The 21,236-nt window shown below is 30.6% G+C and overlaps 1 long non-coding RNA gene across 1 annotated transcript in view; it reads left to right on the forward strand.

Moving 5' to 3' along the window:
* LOC118644477 overlaps positions 1–20,285 on the forward strand; it is a 48,265-nt gene extending 27,980 nt beyond the window's left edge. The window contains exon 3 of the long non-coding RNA XR_004962252.1: positions 19,387–20,285. This is a non-coding gene — a long non-coding RNA (uncharacterized LOC118644477). The remainder of the gene's footprint in view (positions 1–19,386) is intronic.
* Positions 20,286–21,236: the final 951 nt, after the last annotated feature.

Consider the following 21,236-nt stretch of genomic DNA (forward strand, 5'->3'; position numbering starts at 1 on the left):
TACTTATGCGCGCGCGCATATTTTTTTTATGTGGTATATATATATATATATATATATATATAAGTTTTTAAAGTAACATTTTACACAGACTACATTCCATCTCTCTTTTGGATTATAGAGTGACAATAATTCTTTAATAGTTTGATACGTATCGTCATTTTTTCTTACAATTACGCTGAGAAAAAACTTAATTTAACTTTTAAAATTTTTCAACATGCACAAAAATAGTCTATTAATGGTCTGTTAATGATTATTTTGTTAATAATTTTTTCAATAATTTTAGATCAAGTCAAAGATATGCAAGTGACGGCTTGCAATTTCCAAGCTTTATTTGTAGAAAAAAAAACTGAATTATTAGCGCATATAACACCGATTTTTTTTTATTTATATGGATTTTTTAATCTTTTTTTTTTTAAACAAACGTTGCGAGAAAAAATTTTTTTGATATAAAAAGGTCCGCGGTATAACCATGAAATTTCACATTTGGCTCGTCTAAAAAATTTAGCTGCGTTACTCTGAATTACATGATCTATATTGCTAAAAGCTTTTGCATTACATCAACAGTGTAATTAGCAAGTGTGTTTACTCTAAAATTATTATTATGTATATATTGCTACTATTTCACGTTATTGCATTTCGCGAATGTTGACACACATCACTTTCGGTAAATGTCATTAGTTGTACCATGGTAACTATTTTCGAGTATTTTCGTGTAGATTTTCTCTCATGGTCAGATGGCACGCGCGACATGATACAGCGGGATTGCTTTAGCGGTAAAAGTGATTAGAACTCATAATGTAATCGCACCATACGTATTACTTGCTGTATGCTCGCTACGAAGGATCCAATTACGCATCGAGTTTCCGAGGACTAACTTGATGTCCCGCGTACGGGAGAGTTCAATCTGTGGCAGGACAGTTTATAACGAACTAGTAAGTCAAAATTGTAGCCGCGGTAGAAAACTTACGATTATACGATAAGTTTTTTGCGAGCTTACTGTAAAATGACATTTTATTATTACACTTGTGCCACATTTCATTGAGCTATTTAAGGTACCTGAGCCGAATAAGAACCATTTAATTAATTTTATTTTTTTAAAACTCTAATGACGTTTTCGATCGGTGCTGGATTAACTTGTCTCAGGTTCTTTTCCTCTAAAACTGACCAATCACAGTTATTCTCTTCTTCAGAAGAATGATTGTGATTGACGTCATTAATCGCTCCCGGAGCAATTAACCCAGGCCGATCGAAAACGCTATAAGTAATATTGAAATAAATCAACAATATATCTTAGTTTCAATCACAAAAATAAAATGTATTTTTATTATATAATATTTATAAATATAATAATATTATTTATAAATAAACAAAATTAATTAAATAATAATATTTATAAATAAAATTTTTTTAAACTCCGACAACCTTGTTATATGCTTAAGTTTTATTACATATTTGTATTTATGTTAATAAGATCTAATCAAAAATAAATTGAAAAAAACGAAAAGACTAAACATAATCAGTTTTTAAATGCTTAGTAATTACAAAAATAAAATTTCTTAAAGTTTACTTTACTATTAAATATTACAATTATCTTTGATTTTGTTTTAAATAGTTTTTTTCATTTTTGGACATTTCTAGCTTATTGGGTGCAATTTTAATTTGTTAAAAAATTAGCAGCATAAAAAATTGTTATTCTTTGGGTTTACATGTAATAAACAACAATAGTTGTATAAGTGAGGCTTTATTTAATGAGCACTTATTGGGTATTTATTTCTAAAAATACTTATTCCAAAAAATATATATGTATGCATTTAAAAAATAGATTTTTGAAATTAACATTTTTTACAATTTTAATGTAGAACTTTTTACTTTAGATATGATTTTATTTATTATAAAATTTTAAGGCAATAATTTTTATATAAATTTAGTGCTTTTTTTTTATTTCTAAAAAAGTATTTTTTTTACCGGAAACAAATTAGTTTTTATATTTCTAGAATATGCTAATTTGATACAAATTGATCACCTTTCCGGTAAAAAAATACTTTTTTAGAAATAAAAAAAAGCACTAAATTTATATAAAAATTATTGCCTTAAAATTTTAGAATAAATAAAATCATATCTAAAGTAAAAAGTTCTACATAAAAATTGTAAAAAATGTTAATTTTAAAAAACTATTTTTTTCATGTATATACATATGTATTTTTTGGAATAAGTATTTTTAGAAATAAATTCCCAATCACTATAAAATAGTCTAATTTTAGAAACAGTGCATTAATATTTTAGAAAGTGTAATTAATTTCCATGTTTATAATGCAACATTTTCGAATCGTACAGGGAAAATAAAATGCATTACAGAAGGATTTTACAATGCGTATGATCTACGACAAAATAAATTATTGCTCTGCGTAAATCTTTTTGCGTTATGATTCCTGGCTGTAAAAACAGGGTATGGTAAAGGCATTAGGGCATTCGCAATAAAATAGCTCGCAATAAGCCATCATACGTCGATATTTCATTGCTTTATGTTACAATATGCGCTGTCGCCGGTCAAAGGCGTCGCATCGTCCTGGTCCATTTAGCAGGATATATGTTTTACGAGCGATAATCGGCCAGGTATTGGAAACACTTTCAACGGCTGTTTATTAGTAAATATCGGACTTCTGTACGCAGGCTGTTATTACGGGAACGAGGAACCTGACGAGCGTGACCCGATAAAACGGTAGTGGTTGGTTTATCGACCCGATCATCAGCTGGTGGCGAGAAAAAAGGTGGCCGGAAAATTGCACGGATTAAAATTACACGTACACGAGAAGAGAGCACACTTTTATTTCGTACAATTTCCTTTACGCGTAGCGAAATATCGGCTCTCTGATGAGATAGCATCCAGGCGTTCTTTTTTTTTTCTATTGTGTGTAATCGTCCATTACGTAAAATCGCCCATACAAAATAAATGATGCAACGTATTGCTTATATAAACGCTATAATTTAAATCAATTTTATATACGTACGATTTTTACTGATATTAATTATTCTTTACTATTGCACATGTTAAGATATGCCATTATTTATACTTTCCCGTAATCGTTCTTTTTTATAACGAGTCGATAATTTTCGATGATGTAATCTGAGAAAATAATGAGGAAGAAATGAGCTGTTACCAGAACATTGATGTTAAAATATCGCAACTGTGACATAATTACTAAAAATTTTTTAAATTTTATTTTATATCTACTTTTTTCCAATAATTGTATTTTTAAAAGATGTATTTTGTATAGTCAGAAATATATTACAGAAAAGATGGTAATCATAGCTTGAAATGGTTACATTCGCTTTTTCTGGCAGAAAACAGCAAGAGAGCTCACAATAGTGTCGATAAAATTGAAATCTACTTCCTACTCTACTCCGCTTTTATTTCCTTTAAATGTGAATACTGTTACTATGAACATCAGGCTAGAAATTACAACAATATATTTGCGTTTTTAAAATTTCAAAACGCTAAGATAATTGAAATTAAAATATAGAAAAATTTATTGATAATACAAAACATTTTATATTAACGCCAATAATAATGACTTTTATCAATTAGAATTAGTTTTGACAATTAGTATTAGATTAAATTAAATATTAAATTAAATTTAAAATAAGTTTTATTTAATAAAATCATACAGATATTTTAATATTTCTTCCATTTATTAAGTTTCAATCTTATGTTTACCTGAATTATGGAATAACGTTACACATTATCGTTTTAATTTGAATTAATTAAAGTAATGAATGAATATGGTCTAATTGATTAATTTTCTTAAGAGCCGGAGCACAAGACATTCGTAACATGTTATAATATGTTAAGTATTCACTATAAACCTAGGCTTATACTTAAAAATAGACTTAACGCACAAAGAAATTCTTAACGTAAGAATATAAGAAATTACATCAAGGATTTCTTTGTGCGTTGACTTATGTTTATTTTTAATGAGCTTAGATTTATGGAGTACTTAATGTAACATGTTACGGATGTTCTTGTGCCCCGGCCCTAACTTTATACCACAGGCATTTTGTAAATACTAAAACAGTACGCGCTTTACGTCCCATTTAATCTCAAAATTATTCAATATAAATACAATTTAATATATAAAACTAGCTTAAAATCATTTTACATTCTTTTACGTAAATATAAATGAAAGTTATAAATATTTGTGCGCGTGAGTTTAACTTTGGACTATAAATGGAATTCTTCCAGGATTCGACTTTTAATAATTTTTTTCTAATGTTATTGTTCTTAGACATTGTCCTCACACGGGATGAACGGAGTATTTTTGGATCTCGGTTGTTAAAAATAATTTTTTTCTAATATTATTCGACATTGTTCTCACCCTTGTACGTTTTGGCACAAAATGCAGAAGCGGTCGTTAGAAATTTTTTGTTTTACATATTCATGTTTGGATACTTTTGAATAAGAAGCGGTTATATACGTAGTAAAGCCATTTAATTTATCGTCGACGATAGATATATGAAAATCAAAATATAACGCTAATGTTTTCATTTCAGCAGCAGATGTTACACGATACGCATTAATAATTCACAAAAAAATAACGTTAAATCCATATTTCAGTATATTCATCAAAATTATCAGCGACTTAATTCTATAGCACATTCAATTTGCTATTCAAGTTGCTTTTAAAACTCTAATGACTTTAAGAGTAAATGCGAATCCTTCAATACTGTGCACTGAAAGAGCTGAAATAAGTGATTAATAAGGTTCTTCAGCTCTTCTCTTTATACCTATAGTTTCTTCACTTTTTCATAATAGAGCAAGACTGCTAAGATATATATTTTACACTAATTAGCCTTTTTTTATTCAAACAAAAATTAATTTTGTGAGATGGTGTAAATACAACTTATCTGTATGTCTCTCTTTCTTTAATTATGTATTCTTGTCTATTTTGTCTATCTTTCGCTTACTCTAATTAATCTTACGTCTTCTGCAATTTTGAATAAAAAAATGTAAAGTTTGATTAGATATACATACACATCTACATATCTATACCTACATACATACATACATACCTATATATTATACTTTTATATAAATTTATATATATATTTTTTTATTCGCCTCTGCTTTTTTCTTTCTTTTTTGTTTTTTAAAATAAAGTTTTTAATTTAATTATTAAAATTAATAATTCGATAGTTGGAATTGACACGAAGTGAAGCAAGTCATCACAACGCACTTAAAAATGAAATAGCGAGACAGCCAATTATCATCTCGGAAAAGCGACAATATCAATAACATCTCCTTTTTACAAAGTAGATGGATAGTTATTTATGAAAAAAGAAAAATTTTTTTATAAGTTTTTTTTTAATTAAAAAATATTAAATTGAAAAGATTTTTTTGTTTAATTTTTATATTAATTTAATAAGTTTAATATATTTAAACTGTTATTAAAAAAAGAAATTTTTTATTAACATTGTTTTAATCACTTATTTCTGTGTTAGATAATTTAAATTTAAATAATTTGTATTATAATTTAAGAACGCGTATTTAAAAATTGAATTTGGTATTTTTAATTAGCTGAAACACATATGCACTGTATTTTAAAAAGAAAAGATACACTTTTTATGTCTGAAAAAGTTAATAATGTAATAATATAAACGATGGGAAATAACAATTAGATTTTATTATGTTGCTTTTTTAGTACGTTCCGGTTAGTAGACTTCGTTAGAGGGTTAATGCATTTGCTGTAAGTACTATACAGAACTTTATTGCCCAAAGGACAAGAAAACGTATGAGTCGACGTAGGCCCTTCGATCGAGATAACATGTGAGCATGTGTCTCGATTTTGTAGATAATTACTTAATTAAAATACTCCTGGGCTGCTAGTAACCTCGGAGTCGCTATGAGATCAAACCTTCGTATCGATCTTCGAGCATTTTTCTCTTCTTCTCCCGGCACCCGATAAATTCCAACGTATTATGTCTTGATCGGGACAAGATTATTTGCGGAATGAAGTCTTGTTTGGAAAAGTAAATCGCGAACGGCGATGTATTGATAAGGCGTAATCTATCGTCTATTAAATAATGCTGGAGGCTGTTTTCGAACATTGCTTAGAATTCGATGGGTTGTCTAGTCTAATGCATTAATAATAATGGTATTTCGTATCAGATTGCTTCAATACTAATTAGAATTTAACTTGACAATTTAAATAATTATGATATTTAACCAATTCTAAATTCTATTCTATTCTAAATTATTAATTATATATATTATAAATGCATGGAAATAAAGTTAAATTTGTGTCTCTTTAATAAAAAAGTTTTATAAACTATAATTATATATAATTTTATATAATTATTGCTTTTTTATTTGTAAAAGAGATGTACAGTCATGGACACGAAGATTGACACACACAGGTTGCAACACTTTATTTTTTAATAAATTCAAATTAAATTATAATAAAAAACGCAATATAATATTGAATTGCAAGTTATAATATTATTCTCATTTTCTCTATACAATATAGTTATAGTATATACATATATTGTATGATGATAATTTACTAATGATTAAGATATAAAATAAGTTTTATGGCAGTATAGCTACAAAATATTGTACTTTCTCTCTCTCTCTCTCTCTCTCTCTCTCTCTCTCTCTCTCTCTCTCTCTCTCTCTCTCTCTCTCTCTCTTTCACTCTCTCTTTCTCTCTCTTCCTCTCTCTCTCTCTCTCTCGTTCACTATTTTAAATAGTGAAGGCGGGGCAGTTAAATCCCGCTGGAGAATGAAAAGCGCTCGTTTACATTGCACCGAAGTTTTGCGGCGCACAGACGTCATATTTTCTGGGGCAGTCGTTCTCTATTTGGAATGGTAAAGGCGTTCCAGAAAGCCAAGAAGCGAGCAAAAATCCGCTCGTCAATGGCAGACAATGGTTGTAGCTGTACACGACGGAAAAATCCCTCAGTGTCAGGAAAAGGTTTGACCGAGACAACACTGGTATGGTACGTCGTCCGGAATAAAAACTCTTTCATGTTTCTTGTAAATTACATGGTACATGGTGGGTCTCGAAGGGTTAAGACCTCCTCGACAGCCGAAAAAAAAATCTGTAACAAAATGCGCGCGAAATAAACTAGAAAACACATGACGTACGTTGGAAAATGCATTAACATGTTAATTGCAACGAACAGAAAATTTGCGTACTATTCGTAAAAATTTTTGAATATTTTGTAGAAAACTACGATGTAACAAGCTGGGATAAAATAAAACAATGCAATTTTTTTGATAAATACAATTATTTTTATTAAATGCGTAATTGTTGATAATTTTAGGTACAGAAAAATATAATTTATATAAGTCTAGTTATTAAAAAAAATAATTTTTAATTGAATGTAAATCTAGCAAATTTAAGTTTTGAGTATGAGAAATATTTAAATAAAAAAAAAGAGAGAATATTGTCATAATAGTTTGTAAATTTTATTTTAATTAGATTTATTATGTCAGATACTTATATATTTCTCTTATATAACATGTTCTTTTATATAATATCATAAATTATTCTAGAACAGTTGGTGTTTTGAAAACGTAATAATAGTTGTAACAACATTTTAAAAAGTTTCAACCTTATTTTAAATATTACATTATTTTAATGAAACGAGGTATAATACCATAATACTCAGTGGACGCATGGACGCGTACTTTATATATAAATGCAGGTTACAGCTGACCTATTTCCTTTTATTTTTTATGTTCCTTTTATCCTATTTTTTACATCAGTGGCGGCAATGGACTCTATCCGACTTTTCGATCATCCGATTATATCGGGTGCTCAAAAATTAATGCATTATACGAACGTTTTAATTTTCATACAATATTTAACAATTACGAATTAATTATTTGAATACTTGAATGCAAAAATATTTTAATGAAATGAATTTTGAAATTAACAAATCTGCGGTATTATTTTTTAATAATGTATTATAGTTTTTATACTTTTTTTCTTTCTTTTTCTTTCTTTGTTTTGCTGTTTTTTTCTATCTATAAATTTCTCTTAATAAAAATTTTTTACAACTTTTCTTAATAAAAACTTTATATTTAGAGATTTTTATAACAATTAAATTCGAAATTACGATATGCAAATATCGTGAATACAATATAATTATTATATTATAATGTAGCAATGAAGAAGTTAATTTAAAATTTTCTCTGAAATAAGTTTCACTACTAGTATGTAGATTTTTGGAAACGGCCGTATATTCACGTTCGCGCTCACATGCCACACGGGTATACTTGTACGTACAAGCATGTACCTAATTTTACTGGGAAAGCCTGGTAATTAGAGTGCGCCCATTTAAACGTGATTTAAATGGAAATTGTCAAACTGCCGGAATAAATGAGGCAAAAGATTAAAGAATTGTGTGATCTTGCCACTTGGTCATAGTGGAATTTGACATTAAGTGTATATTTATTCTTCCTCACATTTTGTATTTTTCAATTTTATATGTACTTACCTCTTTCTGTATATATTTACATAAATATGCTATATATTTTCTTTAATAACTGTTTTTTTTTACTACAACGGGTATTAACAATCATAAATTTGTTATATATGTATAATATATGTGTTATACATATAAGATAAATGTATTTATTATACTCGTATATGTAAATACATCAACAAATAAAACAATGAAAGAAGATCGGCATTGTAGAATTTTTAACAAGTATTCTGAATTTTTAGGTAAACAAGCAAATAAATTTTTTAACACAAAACTATAAAATATTAAAGTTTTTTGCTTTACATTAAAAATTTTACGATGTTTTTATAAAATTGCAGTCCGTAGATTATTTATTCAAAAATGTCAAAAATTTAATAACAAAAAGAATAACGAATGATTCTTGCAAAACTATTATATTAAATATTTTCTTATCTTATTTTTTATTTTATAAGTATTATATTACGTATATGTGTGTGTGTGTGTGTGTGTTATTTTTTCTTGGATTGTTACGCGTAATCATGTCTCTTATGGCCAATTTACGAGGGTAGTCCCAAAAGTACCGACCTAACAAAGAAAACAAAAAATTTAGGAAAAATTTCTTTATTTCTCAACATAGTCTCTTTTTATATTCTGTTTAGTAAGAATCGTCTTCGCCTTCTTTGGAGTCAATCCTCCCTCTTGCAGTCCATTGTTTTGACTGTTCCTTCGTCTCAGGTGTGAAGTGATGGACCCATGTTTCATCCATCGTTATGAATCGACGCAAAAATTCGGCTTTATTACTGTGAAACATCGCCAAACACTCGAATTGAAACATTCTCACGACGCTATTTTTGTTCTACTGTGAGCAAACGCGGTACCAATCTTGCGCACAGCTTTCTCATCTTTAAATTTTCAATCGATATGCGATGTATAGCACTTTTTGAAATGCCTACGGTGTTTGCTAGCTCACGCATTTTCAGTCGACGGTCATCCAATATCATTTTATGGATTTTCTTCAGCATTTCTGGCGTGGTCACCTCATTTAATCGACCACTGCGATGTTTTGTCTTGGCAGCTCGTATAGCCTTGTTTAAACTCTGCCACCCAATATCTTACTATTGTAAACGAAGGAGCAGACTTCCCCAAAATAGAATCTAGTTCGGCTTTGATATTAGTTGGACTGAGACCTTTCAAATGAAAGTATTGTGTCACATAACGATGACCAATTTTTTTCACATTTCCAAATTCACTGAGAGAGTTCACTATTGATGGCTGCCGAACGAATACTAAATAACGTAGCGTCTTCAAATTTCACACTTAAGCTTTATAAGGTTGGTACTTTCTATCATAGTTTTTTTTTTTAACAACAACTACTATCTATACGTCAGGTTGGGTACTTCTGGGACACTACTCTCGTATATAATATTACTTAATCCTACTTGATTCCAACCGTAGACCTGATAGATACGGACTGGCAGTGCCAAGCGAAACCGTGTCCATACTTCTCTCTCTAAAGTGTCCGGAAATATGTTTCGCGCATGCTTGCACATATTATACATTAAAATCCAACAATTGAATACGTTCTGGTCACGGATCTAGTTATGTGTTTTAACATATATATGTATTATATATATGGCATACATATGTATATATATATATGACACACATATATATATATATATATATGTGTGTGTGTGTGTGTGTGTGTGTGTGTGTGTGTGTGTGTGTGTGTGTGTGTGTGTGTGTGTGTGTGTGTGTGTGTGTGTGTGTGTGTGTGTGTGTGCGCGCGTGTGTGTGTGTGTACATGTATATCCGCCCCTTAACGGATGGACTGGGCGCCAGGGCGAGGGCGTATTGGAATTCAAGTACCCCCTATTACATAGGGGGAACTTGAATTCCAATACGCCCTCGCCCTGGCGCCCAGTCCATCCGTTAAGGCGCCAGGGCGAGGGCGTATTGGAATTCAAGTTCCCCCTATGTAATAGTGGGTACTTGAATTCAAATACGCCCTCGCCCTGGCGCCCAGTCCATCCGTTAAGGCGCCAGGGCGAGGGCGTATTGGAATTCAAGTTCCCCCTATGTAATAGGGGGTACTTCAATTCTAAATGCGCCTTAGAGCCTTTACTAATACCACAGTCCTATATGTTTTTATTTGCTGTTATATACACACATATATATATACACACATATATATACACACATATATATATACACACATATATATACACACATATATATACACACATATATATATTACATAGGGGGAACTTGAATTCCAATACGCCCTCGCGCTGGCGCCTTGACGGATCGACTGGCATATGTTGCGCTGACATGCGCGATAGTCATTTTCGGTAACTTTAGAGAAAGAAGTACTAAAAAGTCTGTTTCTCTCTCGCACCTCTTCTGGGCACCGTTTTCTATACACAAACTGTAGGCAATTGCCGGTCCATATCTATAAGGTCTATGATTCCAACCAATGCAATTGAAAATGTCGCGGTCAATGTATTACATTCGTAATGTTAATCTCTGATTAAACGGCATTGTTACTGTGGATGTTGTAAAATCCGATTGGAAAAGCGTTTTGAACATTCGTGGAACCCTCTGGACATAATATCGATTCCAGCTATGGTATGCACCGTCGAGAACGCAACGAAACGTTTGGCTCGCTGGATTCGAATACCGATGTGCCATCCGAGAAGTGTAATCTCATCCACGGATGTAGAGCTATTTCGTTTCGTTTCAATTAATCCAGCAGCCGTAGATCTCTGACATCTCATTCTTAATCACTTCCGATATACGAATCGCGCGAAATCGATACTGGCAATAACACATAGTTATTTCTTGACCTATTTTTAGCGAATATTTTTCTCTGTATTATATAGATATGTTTTTGTAAGGTAATTGATATTAGTATGAAACAGTATAGCTTTCCATCTTTTTAAAATTAATGAATAATTATTCTTGACACGCTTCTTTTGAGTATTATTTATAAATTATGATTATTGTTACATAAATTATTCTACTAGAATTAATAGTGTCTGACTTGTACAAAAAGACTCACACGGAATATAATGAGCATAAGAAATTAGAATTGTGAGCAATTAGAAATTAATGCTGTTTTGCATTTTATGGGTTTTTCTTGATATTCTTACAAATACATTTTTTTGTCATTTTCAATATAATAGACGCAGTGTAAATTAACGTTGGAATATTTTCTTACACAGGCAATAAATAATTATTTTATCTTTGAGCTCTCCATATTTAAAACGTGCTCGTGGTCATATTGCACCATATGGTTCGTATATAGGTAGGCGATGCATTTTAAAGCCTAGGAAGGCGATTTATGAGTGATTTATTGATAATAAATAAAAGTTCAACTAATTTTACTTGTATTTTCCGACAATCTGCTGCTATAGACTTGCTTATATTTATTCTCGGCCATTACTGCAGTTGGATTGTAAAATACTATAGTGATAATAAAATGTAACTTTAGATTTAAAAATGTAAGACGGTATGTAAACGATGCATTGCAAATTTAATTTATATAATTAGAAAAGAGAACGGGGATATAAGAACCACCATTTTGTTTTATTTAAAAATATTTATATGACATAATTCTTGTCGGTACAAGTTTGTTACTCATAAAATTCTACCAATCATATTATAAACAGAAGTTCTTCAGATATACATAATGAACATAATTAACAATTTACTGAAGAGGGAAAAAAGTTGTCGTTATGGAACCTGTAGGGAGATATAAAACATTACCAATAAATATTCTTGAAATTATTTTTATTTCTAAAAGATAAAAAATTAACCCTCTGACAGATTTTGCACGTCAGTATCACAAAAGTATCAATATAGTTTGTGTTAATTTTTTTAAATAAATAAAAATTATATTATTTACAATAGTAACAATAATAATATTAATAATTTGCCAAAAATGCATGAAAAAGTATAAATATGCATGCACAGTATTATATTTTTCTATTATTATAACAAAATTGATATTAAAACAATTAATAATATTTCTTTTGATATAATTACACACACACACACACACACACAGACACAAGTGCACAAAGCACAGTTTCATTAAATTATTAATACAAATAAATTTATTTACATCGATTATAATAACATTATATGAAACAATTATAATAATGTTGATCTCTGTTGAACAGTTATTTAAATAATCCTTTGCTTTTCAATAATATCCGATTGATAAAATGGTTAATAAATGAAACCGGCAGTCGGGCCAAGTCCAACGTAACATTTTAAATTCTCGCGCTATGATATGCGACGAAGGTGAGCCAGTTCATCGATCAAGACGTAGATCGAATTAAGAACCGGCCATCTTGACGGCGATATCATAAGTGGATCAGCCGTCTTGTTATTTATGAGCGCATTAAATGAAGGAAATGTCTTATTTGACGGGCATTTGCTTTAGCGAGAAAATGAGTTCTTTTTTTTCTAATGAGACTTCGTTGAGATGAAGAGGTCATTATATAGGTTCGATCTTCAAGCATATCCAGACATCAGATCTCCATGATTGTCGCATCTTTTTTACATTCTTTATATCAGATTTCTCGAGAATCAAATAATTTTTTTAATCACTTTATCTTCGAAATGACATTTCTCCTTAAGAACTAAAGATATAAAATAAAGAAGATGAAAGCAACTGAAGATTCCGGATTGTTATATATATGTATATAAACTGAAAAATACACACATGGTCGTTTAAAAGTTAATAAGAGACAACCGTTATGGAAACTATTGTGAAACAATTAAACTGAATTGAACTGAATAATGCTCTACGACAATATTCTTGCTTTATCCGGTCACCGGGAGTTCTTTATACATGCATTTATTTTTACAAAGAAAAAAAGAATCGTCAATATCGGGGCACGCGCAAAGACCGTTCCACTTTGAATATTATACGCGTTTCATCCGTATGTCCATGTATTATATACGTATATATATTCCAAGTCAAAAACGCGCTCGTTCCATAGTCAAAAAGAGCCTGGAAAATGCCGCTTTATTCCACGCATACTCAAAAAAGGCCGTGCCGTCAAGCGAAAGAGAATATCGAGGACCGAAGGGTTCTCGGGGCAAACGTCGTCCGTCGAATCTCGAATTGGATTCGAGACACGGGGATACGGGATAGGAAGGGCGGGAGGGGAGGATGGGGAGAGTGTACGCGCGATTCATCGCGGCGAACAACGAACGCGGTCGGCAGCACTTAAGGGCTTAACGAAGATAATTCCGAGCTCTTGCGTGGAGTATCGTGCGCACACAACACTTACCATCGAGGTGTAATCCCGAATCAATGCGCAACGCCGGACGCGATAGAGCGCAGCGTGGCGTCACGTCGCGACGGCGGCGGCGGCGATCGACCGTCTCTCGATACACATGCCGATGGTCATTTAACATAGCGTCGTTATTGGTCAGTTGCCGGATTATAATGAGGCTAGCATGTTGAGATTAAACGTACTGCGGCGCAGTGTGTAAATGCACGTCGTTACGAGCGACGAACACACGGCCGGCGAAGATGAGACGGTTAGGCTTTGTGCACACCGACGAGCAACGATGGATAAGGGATAGATCGACTGTATATCGCAATCTGATTTTGATTAGTTCGAATATGCTCGTTGAAATAAAACGACAAATGTGATGAAAGGAATCGATTTTTTTTTTTTCATAGGGGAGAAGGTGGTATTGGTTTCCATTTACATTTTATGGAAGAACTTTCTTAATAATCAATGTTTTAAATTGAAAACTCAACGATTATATTTATTAAAGTGATTTTTTAAAAGATTCTAGACGCAGAATGGCAAATTTATTACAATGGATATTGTTTTAAAAAATGTATGTATTAAATTGTACCATGATAAAGTTTCGACACGCTTAAAGGTAAAAATACCTCATGACAAATGTCGGCTATTCTTGCAGGTTATTAAACAAATAATCCTGTAAGCAATTATTTAGAATTCATGAAATAACGTAGCTAATACGAGGCCACAGTATTTATACAACTTACATAATACCTGCACTTTCTTCTCTATCCTTGCTAAAGTTTAAAACTCAAAATAATATTATATATTATTGTTTATTTAAAAAAAATGTTTTTTAAACTATTTAAAAAGAAGTATATTTTTAAAATATGTTATTTATCTTTTATGTTTTTAACTGCGCATACAAGAATAAACACCATAAATGCAGAAAATCGATTTAAACAAATTTTTATTAGGTTTAATTATTTAAAATTTTTAAATATTCTCTGACGTTTCCTTCTTTAAAGATTTCAAGTTTTTTATAACACTTCCATAAAAGAAGAGTCTTAAAATCACAAAGTTTAAACGCTTTTATCGATCAGCCATACGAAATGGCCGACAGCGAAATGCAGGCTTAAGGTAGAGCATGAGCGAGTAGAGCAACATGGTTAAACAATTCACTGACAATGGATTGCGCGATTGTACCAGATTTCTAATGCGGATTATTATCGCGAAGAGTTAATCGTAGCGCTTATATGCATGACTACTGCGCGCAGAATAACTGACATTATCTATGATTAATCTGAGACATTTGTCTCAAATGAAATCTTGATTTAAAAGCCATAACTTTAATGTAAAAAATAAATATAATATTAACAATTTGAATTAACCGCAAATGTCATGTTTTAAAGATTTCCATTTAACATTAGAGATTATGATTATTTATTAAATAATTGATAATTTAAAAGTAGCTATATGTTAAATTTCCTTGACTGACATTTAATAAACGTTGTTATTGGATTAATAACGCGGCATGACTATTGACATCAAAAGTCAATAGAATCATAACAATTTAAAATTATTTAAGCATAATTATGTCATTTAATTTTATTATGCAATTATAATTTTCTCAATGTGAAATATTGCAAATCTTCCACAGATGATTGAACACTCCCAATTTACTATGCTGCAAATCCAATGCAGTCCAATTTATTCATTAGACTGAATTGTAAATATTTCATAAAAGCAACATTATAGGTAATATAAATTGAGTAATATTATATTATAAACAAATAATTTCTTACCACACTTAATATATTTGTACGACAGAAGAGTTTATTATTTTACATACCAAATGAAAATTTTTACTTTGACATATTTTACAAACGATAAAGATCAAGATTACGAATAAAGCGTGAACTATAAATAGTCAGCGTGTTGTTATTGATACAGTAAACAATAACAAAATATTAGTATAAGTATCATTATTTATTGAACTCAATCGATAAATTACATAACATCGCAAACGTTTCGGTTTCATTTAAAGTTATCTTGAGTGCTCCAGCATTGCAAATAAAATAAGAGTACGATAAAAAGAATAAAAAGCCCGTGTAAAACATATTAATATTGATGTTACTATGATCCAAAATCGAAATCTATTCAGTCGGTTTCTTTACCGGATTGAAAGAGTCAAGATCACAGCACATTATTCCAAACCAATATATATATATATATATAAATTTAAAATAAATATGACAGAACATATTTAGTACGTAAAATTACAAAAATAGTTCCAGACTAAGACGAAAGTAGTTGTTCGATCCGATGTCACAAATTAAAATAACACAAATTAAAATTTACTAGTAATATACACAATATTATGCAATCGGAATTTATTATTTTAATAAATCAAATTGACTGTATAAAATCATTGATTTTATTTAAAGAATTACATATTTTTAACGAGCGAGTAATGGCATTTGCGACTTTATAGATATTAAATTCACGTGCACGTGACGCACGAACAGCGATAACACTCGTTATCGCAATTTCTATGGTAACTTGTTCAAATAAAGGATTGCGCTCGACGCGCTGGCATCTGTTGGACCTTTTGTTTGTTCGTATATTACAGTTATACTCAATCATTTCTTTGTTCTTTTGCGGTTTCTAACGCTTTCAGCGAACATGATCGATAAATACAATTGCTCTCGCAAATAAATGTCGATATCATTTGGGTGACTTTTTTCGAAAGTGTTTATTTGTAAACCAAAATATGCAAATTTGCCAATTCTTTATACTTCTATATTAAGTATTTATTTAGACTATTTAGAGGAAGGTTGCTAATACTGACATAGATACCACTTTGTTTTTGGATATTTTTTTAAACAAAAGCTAATAATAAAACTTTACAAACATAAATATAACTAAAAAGTGTCTTCTGTCAGATAACATAGCATATTATCAATTGTGTAAACACTATAAACTATCTGTCATAACCATATTATTGTTTAAACCATGCAACTTGCAAAAGAAAAATTGTGTAAAATTTGTTTTAAAGAAATCGTTTTTAGCAGATTTTATACCAAAAAACTATGAATTTATGGATTTTTATTTCTTTAATTATATAAGCAGATCATATTTTTATCAGTATTAATATTGTGCGATGTTCAGTTTGAGTGAGAAATAAAAGAGTGCCGTTTTAGGGAGTCTATTCCAATGTTGGCGGCCTTCTTCTAAATATTGATAATTTTACTTGTTTATGTAACATAAAATAACACATAAGATATATTATATCTTTTATTAATTAAATTGAAACACATGAAGACAAATTTTACGATAAAGATGTCAATTAATCAACTTAAATTTATTTGTTAATTAAACTTTTACATACTTAACATTCAATTTAATACTGAATCATAGTTGTGTATGTGTTTGTAGAAATATTAATTAGATAGCAATTAGAACTGTGGAACGCGCTTATCGCAACATCACGATGGTTATAATAAATACTCATCAAGGTGTCACGGCAAATCGTTGTCACAATCTCGCATACAAATTAGAAGCGAAGAGATTCGAGCGATAAGCCAAACATTCGATCTTTTCTCTGTCTTCTTAAAAAAAAAAAATGATTAAGCTTTATACACATGTTAAATCTGTGACTGTGATAAATGAATATAAATCAAATAAATAAAACATTAAAACAAATAAAACGAATTTATAACGATGGGATATTAAAGAATAGATATTTTTAGCATTAGTTAAAATATAAAAAAGATTAAACAGTAAATAATTAAAAATTGCTTTTTATAGTTCTTGTATAAAGATTTGGTTAATTACTTTTCTATTTTATTATAAAATTAATTATTACTGTTTTTAGACAATAATAATTATAGAATATATTCGAGATTGTTTGGGCTTTCCTAAATTTGCATTGTTCCAATGAAGGATGAAGAGCAGTTTCAAATTTGTTCTTCTTCTACTTCATTGTAATTCGATTCCGACGCGGCATTAAACAAAGTACTTAATTATATCACATCCCTCATAGCATACCCGCAGTCCTAACTGTGTCCGGAACTCAAGAAGCGCGTCGTTAGTTTTGTCCATGAAATATTCATTTGCTACCGACAAATATCGAGGACGACTTTTCATCCTGCGGGAGGGCCGTAATTTTCGACCGGTCGATGAGTTATGCCCGTCCGGCCTAATGAGCCACACATAATGGAATAACTGATCCATCCCTTTTTTTTTCTCTCCCGACCTTCCGGTTCTTTTTTACACAGCCTTCGGCCACGAATTATTTCGCTGCAACTAATGAACAATTCCTTCTGGATGCTCTCTGCGTTCCATCACACATTACGCGCATGGCAGCTCGCGAAATTCTATTCCCCGCGGTTACCTCTTTGGACGTCCTTTGAGATTAACTGATGTAATCTAAAATAAGCGCCGCAATATTGGAATACTTTTTAGTCCTTCAGGGCCAAAGTAATGAAATGTAGCAATATATATGTGTTACCAATAAGATTACGATGTCGCGATGTATAATTGATTTCTGTTACGTCGTTTTTGTCTCTTTACCTGAGAAATAGTATGAAATTATATTAGTAGATATTATTAATTTTATGAAGTATTTTAGTTAGCGATAATAAAAGTATTTGCACTACTGCTCTTTCCGACATAATTTTATGTAAAGAGAGAAAAGTTGTTATACGTGCTTCATTCGGTATAGTACAAATGGAGAGAAAAATGTATTCTAATGGAAATACTTCGTGCTAAAAGCTTATTGCTTATAAAATGATTTCAAACGAGATAATGTGCGCATACACTTTCTTCGTTCACGTATAAACTATGTATAACCTTGTTTTTATGTATTCCACATAACTTGAGATGTGAAATGTTATTCCTACGTCGCTCTAATTGGAGGTTTAAGGGGAGAGAGATTACTTGTACCTTCAGAACAAGCATAAACGCATTTACGCCTGCTATCCGAAGTTAGCCGAACCGGTGAACGTGATTTTTCCTAGAAAACGCGCGACTTTCAATATAAATCACGCACTTAGCTCGCCGACAATCCGGTACAAGCGCACGCTGTAAATTCAACAGGAACAAAATAAAAATGCGCGGCGTTGGGTATAATTCGAGTATCACCCGGGCATGCACTCGACACCGGGTGTCTCGCATAACGTGTCTGAGAAGAAGAAGAAGAAGAAGCGGGCATTCGAAACCGCAGAGTGCGATGGGGGCAGAGATGAGATGGTAATGGAACGATTTCCACGGCGTCGTCATCGACTCTCTCGGGCCCCGAGAAAAATCGACTAATTCGAACGGTCGTGGAACGCGAGGTTTACCGCGTGTCTCGCTCCGACAGCGAATAAAAGAACGGGGAGAGCGGCACAGAAAAAAAGTCGGAGCGGCGAGAGAGAAAGAGATTGACTGGCTCGCATCTCTCGCCCCTGGGCAATTCTCAGCTTCCTGTCTCCGTCCTTCTTGCGGCATCTCGCGCGGTCTCGTCTCCCGTTAACGACCTGAAATCAGGACCGGCTACCAGATCCTTTTTTTCGATTATTATAATACTATATACGCCACGACACGCCAAGGTACGTCTTAAGCTAAATGCTATTATTTCTCGCTTTCTTCTTTTATTTTATAGCAAGTTTTTTGTCCCGGCGGCGTGGGAAAAGCAATCTTCGGGGATTATGCACAAGGGAGAGCACGAGCGTTTCTGAAGGATGTCATGAAAGGATTAGACTTGTTGGATGTGAGTACTCAACACGTCTATCCAATTATCCTTCGAGACTTATAATACGGAATAAACAGATTAACATAGATACAGTACGTACACTGTTTATCGTTAGAGACACGATAGTCCCAAACGCTATATATATAAGTCAATCAAAATATTATCTAAAAAATGCGAATCATACGTTTCTTCATAATTGTATTAAGATGAAATAGAGTAAATGGTCTAATTACTGACAGTGTCCTAAATAATGGAACTTTAATAATGCTTTCCTTTAATCAAATTTCATTAAAGTACTCTTATTTTTAATGAAATATTATAAAAACAAATATACTCCTTAAGAATTCAAAATAAAATTAAATATAATTATGTCATAATACAATTTATATATCTAAAAACACTTAAGCTCGAATTTCTAGTATTAGACACACTGTTAGTAATTAAATTACTTACCCAATTAATTATTATCTAGAAACTTTAATTTATTGTATAATATTAAAGCCGCGCCATCCAAATGTTACTTCAACAAAGAGTATTTTAAATCGTGAATGTTGAAAAAATTCCGGAACTTGCAAAAAATACAGCATACAATGTCCACACTAGCTGGTTAGTCCAAGTTTTAAGCCGTGTTTACCTGAAACCATGTTTTTCCACGATAATTCATGACTGTTACAGGTTTTGCGACTTGTTAGCGCGATATGAAACCTTTTAATAGACGATGCATATAACGGTTGTTAAAAAATAAATAAATTTTATTTTCTTTCAAATTCAGAAATTTCATTTTCAGCTGATTTAGCAGTTCCATTTTTACAAGATGTTTTAAATGTACTATAAAAAGAATATAATACATGATATAAAAAGGTATTATTATACGTAATATAAAAACATAAAATTACATAAATAATATATGTAAAAACCACACAACTTACAGTACAAATATATTATTAAAAATATATAATATTTCTACTAAAAATTGTGTAATTTTTATATAATTTTGTGTATTTTATATAATTTTAGATACCTTTTTACAGTATCAATTTTTATTCATATAGTTAATTTAACTTGTAGAAACAAGAAATTCAATGTAAGATAGGTATCCATAATATAGGATGTGATATGCGGGAAAAAATGTTTCATATAAAAACATATAAATATATATAAAATATATAAAATATATATAAAATATGTCCATATATGTTTATATTAGTTTCCTTTTTTTTATAAAATTTTTGTGTGATATAAAAAAAAAAGTCATACTGAAAAGATTTAAATTAATTTAAAAAATAATTTTCGCATTGTTTTTTTTTTAAGGCTAAGTATGAAAAATTGTCCATATATAATCATAAATATTCCGAAATATATATCATTATATATGGACAATTTTTTATACTTAATTTCTTTAAAAGAAGCAATGCGAAAATTATTTTTTTAATTAGTTTCTATCTTTTCAGTATGATTATTATTTTTTTATATCAAACAGAAATTTTACAAAGGAAAGGAAACTAATATATGGACATATTTGATATATATATTTATATATGTTTTTATATGAAACATTTTTTCCCGGGCAATGTCTTTGTAATTGATAGTGTCATTTAACTAAGTAACTACTCTGATCGCAGTCTATTATAATAAATTATTAATACAGTGCAGTTGAAATTTTTTAATTACTATAAATAGATTATTCACCTTTTAATTTACTGAATAGGTTATTTCGTGCTTTGATCTTCCGTTAAAAACAAATCTACATTTTAAGATAA

The sequence above is a fragment of the Monomorium pharaonis genome, chromosome 2, assembly GCF_013373865.1.
Source record: "Monomorium pharaonis isolate MP-MQ-018 chromosome 2, ASM1337386v2, whole genome shotgun sequence".
NCBI lineage: Eukaryota > Metazoa > Arthropoda > Insecta > Hymenoptera > Formicidae > Monomorium > Monomorium pharaonis.